Below are 6,000 nucleotides of genomic sequence, written 5' to 3' on the forward strand. Positions count from 1 at the left end.
AGGAAAGTGTCATTCTCTCCACACCACGACATGGTTTTTTTCTCCTCTCTGTTCTTCTCCAGCATCTCGAGGTGTAGCTCCTTTAGACATATGCAGGGCATACAGTTCTAGCTCTCGCTTTCTCCCATTCTCCTTTTGCTCATCTCTCGCTAGAGGTGATGGAAGGTCGAAGCTCACGGCTAAGGAGCCTTGCTCGATAGTGACCATGAGTGATGCAGCAATGGGTGGGGTCTCCTCTTCTTTGAAACATGTTCCTACCAAGGGGATAAGGCCTCCCCCCTAAATGATGTATATGTGTATATATATCTTGTTTCTGCTTTACTATCCTTTCTTTTGATGTTGGAGATTGGTGATATTTAATTATCCAACTTTAGAAATTCATAGGGTCATGTCTTGGACTGTTGGATCACAACAGAAGGCTAACTTAAGGCTCCTTGTGCTTGTGAATATGCAAGCTTCTACTAGAATTGTTCTTCATCAAATTAAAAAGAACTCAAAGAGGCTCATTTTGGTTCAGATTAGCTTGATGAGGTAACGCAAGTTCAATTAGAATTTAACTCAACTAGCTAAGATTAAAGTAATAATATATGAAATTAAAGATCTAATCATTAAGTTTAAATCTAAAGGTTAGAAATCCTATTAATTAGTAATCAAATTTCAACTATCACATTGAGCTATATAGAGCCTATATTCGAGCTATATCGTCCAACAATAGCGAGCTAAGCTTTGTTTGTTCTTGGCTCATTTGATTTATTATTTAACAAGAAAATTGATCTCGAATTAAATTTTGAAGTGAATGTTAGTGGTAACATTATGATTATAAATGTTATAAAATTTTGATCCAAAATAAGTAAATAAACTTATAGATTATAGAATATAAAATTTTATATAATTGAGTCTAGTAATGGATACTATTTCTTTAAGATCAATTTACCCTCCATCAATTGTTTCTGGAACAATGGACGTCGATCTCTTAAGATACAATGATTGTCTTGCACTCGAAAGGAAGTTGAGTTTTACCGTACCAAAAATCATGCCATACTCTTTGAAATGCAAACAAAAGACTCAAAACATATAAATAGAATGAACAAATTTCATACTCAACTAAAGCAGACTGACTATCTATTTGAAGAGGCACGACAAAAGAATGTGAACGGTTGGATTAAGGCATCTGATCATGAAAAGATGCACATATTCGAGTCAGAATAGATTAACTTAGACCTAATCCAGACACCACTTCGGGTCCAACTCGGCCTGAATCAAACCAAATTCAAACATGTATGTATTCGATAAAAAATAATTTTTAATTTGTCCAACGTGCATGAACCGAGCCGAGCCAAGTGACACGCGTGCATTTGAGTTGATATGCATAGAAGCCTTTACCTATAAAATAGATACCTTTTGAAGCCCAAAGATCGTAAGAACTTTGATAATTATATATCATCCTAATATTTTTCAAATATCTAAATGTTACTAAAATCTCTTCTTATTTTTTATTATCATGATAGTCAATTTTTATTTATTTATTTTTATCAATTTGAATAAATAAATATATAATATTAAAGTACTTTTTGAGCTCTTTTAATTCCACCATTAATTTATTATTAATAGTGTGTGGATCCTACTTAAATATGAGCTCAAAATTTATAAAATATTCATGTTCAAATACATGATATTCCCATCACTGAACAAGAATTGTTTGCAATCAACCACAAAATTGATAGCCCTATATAACCACAACTTAATAAACAATACCAACCTAATCCAATCTAATTCAAGTCAATCTCAATTAAGAAAGAATTCATATATCACATAAAGTAGTTCCCACCAAATAATATGCCTTTCCACAGAAATCAGAGGGACCCAGAAAGCAATATACCAAAACTTGCAACCCCAGCACAATAGGTGGTGGTAGTTGCGTTCATTCCACCCACCATTATCCGATCCAATTTCCAAAACGCAATGAGGAACAACCAAGACGCAAAATAGATCAACTCCCAGATCTCGCATTGCAAGAAAGCTCAACCCAATCAATACAAGAAGCAATTCCAAGTGCTCGATCAGTATGAAGAGGAAAAAGAAGAAGAATGGGGGGAAAAAATAGTAGTCATCTTCTAACTACCCTGATACAGTGCACGAGGGAGAAGACGACCCACTTAGCTGCGAAATTTGTGGTGTCGAAGACGGCGGAGAACCTTCGCTCCTGCAACTTCCAGATGGTGGACACGCAGAAGCCAATACTCTTCGTCAACTCTGCTAGCGAACCCATGAACGGGGACAGAGAGAGAGAGAGAGAGAGAGAGAGAGAGAGAGAGAGAGAGAGAGAGAGAAGTGAAGAAGGTGGCGGGTATTTTGGGGAGTTGGGTCGGTAGCATGCAAGAAAAGGGAAGCTTTCGGGGAAGGTACGATACTGAGATATCGCCTCCAAGTGAACGCGGCGTATAGATTCTTGTTGCTTACTTAAGTCATATGCAAATATATGCGGTGGATTTGTTTCGTTTATATTATATTATGGCAGCAAAAAAAAGAATAAAGTTTATTTTTCCAAAAGGGGTTAATTATCAGGTTTTTATGGGAATCCACTAAACTTTTTAGGTTACAATATCTCTCAAAACTTTGACAGAGTGAAACAGCTAATGACAATGACGAAAAATATCTAATGACATATAAATGAGCTTATAATTTAGCCATAACCAACAAAATGAAATAAAATTATTGAAATAGCTTTAAACCACATGTCTCCTCCAACCAAACACATTGCCATTCCCCCTCCCCAAACCACTCGTCTCTACCCTCCTCTTCGGCGCACATGCGCGCCTTGCTCTCGACATCACAGTGGCCAAGCGTCTTCACAAGTTGCGAGATGATGAGCCAGGCTCACGAGATGGCAAACTCGCCACCTTGGCCCTCGCCCTCAACCTCACAGTCATTGTCCTCACCACTCACGCCCTCGCCCTCATCTCCCTGTCCTCACCGCCACCCTCAGTCCTCGCCCTCACCCTTGTCCTCACCATGTGTAGAAGTGCTGCTGACGGTGAGGCGGGTGAAGGAGGAGGAGGGGAAGGTGTGGATCAGCTTAGGCATTGGGCTGGTTGGTGCTAGTCTTCGCAAGGCGGCGATGGCGAGATGTTGTCAACAATGATCTTGACGTTGCCAAGCTTTCAGGGGGACATCGGTGATGGTGAAGCGGAGGTTGGGCAAGGATTGAAGATGATAAGCCTAATTATATATCTTTTTATCTTAATTTAATTAAAAAGTCAAAATAAAGCTATATTTAAATATCTATTAATTTGATTGAAATGCACAATGAGTGCATCTAAATCATTTTATGGTTAATTACCTTTGATATGACTGCCACATAAGCTGATTTGCCTAATTTCCTCACAGTACACTAATAGAAAGGTGACATTAAAATTTTTCTAAAATTTAAGGAGAACATTATAACGTAAAAAAATTGAAGAAGTCTCCTTGAAAACCAAGTATAGTTAAGGAGTGTAGACATAATTAACCCTTTCCAAAAATACTTTATAAACATTAGGAAAATTATATATTTACCCCTTGTTAGGTCTGAATTAATTTTACCCCCTATAGATCTCTTTGTGTCATTTTATCCTCTTACAGTTAGTTATATTTAAACTGAACTGTCACTTTTTTAGTCATTTTTGACCAATAGGCCACATCTCATGTTTCACTGAAACTTAAAAAATATAGTAATCTTCCACCAAAATTAACTACAACAAAACAAACAACTCTCCCAGTCAAAATAGATAGACCAAGGACAAAGGCCCTATAACACCCATCTCAAGCAAAATTAAATACCACTAATATCCACAACCTAAGAGAACATTCATCAACCAAGCATACAACCAAAAAATGATCACACATAAACTTCAGAAACAAAAACAAACACCACAAGTACATCACAACAATAACAAGATGACAAAAAGATATAGAAGACACCGACCAGCATCACCATCACTTAGACATGATCAAATGGCCCAGCCCGCCCGTGCCCGGCCCGACCCGGCCCGGTTTGGACCTGTTTAAGCTCGGCCCAGACCCAGTTTAGGCCCAGCTCGGCCCGAGCCCGAACTACCCATAGGTGGCACGGGCCAGCTCTTTGCCCGCCCGACCCGGCCCGAAAGCCCGCCCGTTTGGCCCGCAACTAAGCCCGTCCGTTTGCTATAGTACTTTGCCCTTCTGCTACAGTAATTTTACCACTGCTACAGTAAAAAATATTTTGGTATTATACCATTTTGCATTATTTTAAGCACACATTTAAATTTTTTTAATTTATTTTAATTTTTTTAAAAAGGAGGAATATAAATATATATTTTTTAAAATAAGCTAATAGTTAAAAAAATTCTAAAAATAGCTAAAATATGGGTTGGGCCGAGTGATTAGTGGGTCGGGCCGGCCCGGCCCGACCGGTTAGCCCGATCTCTCACGGGCCAACGGGCGATAACAGGCTAGATTATTCTAGCCCGGCCCGGCCCGAGTGATTGGTGGGTCGGGCCATGGACAAATACTTAAGCCCGGTTGGCCCGAAGAGCCCGGCCTGAACCCGGCCCGGCCCGCCCGATGATCATGTCTACCATCACTCCTCTAAGTCCACGACCACGTGGGGCCCTTGAGTAAATTGATGAGCTTTCTTAATTGCCTCCTCCACTTGGATCCCCGCCAGTAGAGAAGCAAAGCAGTCAGTCACCTTATGTAAAAAAAAACTTCATAAGTTAGTGCACAATTATTAAAGACCCATTTTTTTTCTTCTTTCCAGCCACAAACTCCACAAGAAGACACTAAGCTAAATAAACCACCATTTTTTGTTATCTTTTCCTAATTGAAGATTCAGTCGAAACTAATCTTTCACATGTTTAATATGCTTCTTTGTACTCCATCTTTTTTTTCTTTTGCCTCACCAACTGACTACCAAACTTAATACATCAAGAAAAGATGATCGCCGACTCATCTTGAGAGTATAACACACAAGATGAGCTACTACGCAAGTCTCTTTTCATCACATTATCTCTAGTTAACACTCTATTATTACATGTTAACCATATGAAAGCTCTGACTTTTAGATAAATTTTCATCTATCAAATGTTAGCCAAATCCTTTATAATCCTTCCTCCATTATTTATGAATCTTTATAAGGATCTCACAGTAAAGATCTCACTTTTCTCAAACCTCCAAACAACTCTATCATTCAGATTATTCTCTTGAGCACAATTACCATACACAAAATTAATCAGTTGTTGTTTCCTCTAGTATCATATGCTCTGACAACATCCTATAGTATTATAGATTCTAACTCCTTCTATCAGTCTATACATCTTGCACAGTGACCTCTTCATCCCAAACTATATTAAACAGCTGAGTAAATCCGATAGCTAGAGAGCATTCTCTAACTAAGATATCTTTCCAGAATTTAATCCTCTTGCTATTATGAACTTCCTAATTAATTCCAGCCTTAAAAAATATCTGTAATAACCCAAGCCCAAGTAAAAGAAAAAACCTGCACTGCATGGCACAACAGCTCGTGCCATGCAGTGGCAGCAGAGTTGGGCGCCACGCGCCCCAAGCGCCGGCCCGGCCAACCTGGCCGAGCCAGCTGGCGCGGTGGGCCCCTGCCGCCGCCGCAGCCCCCTCCCCACCGCTTCTCTCTCTCTCTCTTTCTCTCTCTCTCTCTCTTGATTCATTTTCACCCCCCTCTCTTTCTCTCTCAAACACCCCTTCTCTCTCACTCTACTCGCTACCGCCGCCACCTCCACTAACGTCAGTGAGCTTTCCTCCTTCTCCTTCTCTCTCTCTCTCTCTCTCTCTCTCTCTCTCTCTCTCTCTCTTTGTCGGCTTTCTCTCGGACCGCCGGAGGGTTGAGCCGTCGGCGAGAGGCCGACCGTTGAGTGGCCACCAGCGGCCGCACCCCTCCCCCATGGCCCAACCTTCTTCTTATTCCTCCTCTTCTTCTTTCTTTTTCTTCTCCTTCTTCTCCTTCTTCTT

The sequence above is a fragment of the Typha latifolia genome, chromosome 4 (assembly GCF_019914945.1).
Source record: "Typha latifolia isolate L0001 chromosome 4, TyphaL0001v2, whole genome shotgun sequence".
NCBI classification, from domain to species: domain Eukaryota; kingdom Viridiplantae; phylum Streptophyta; class Magnoliopsida; order Poales; family Typhaceae; genus Typha; species Typha latifolia.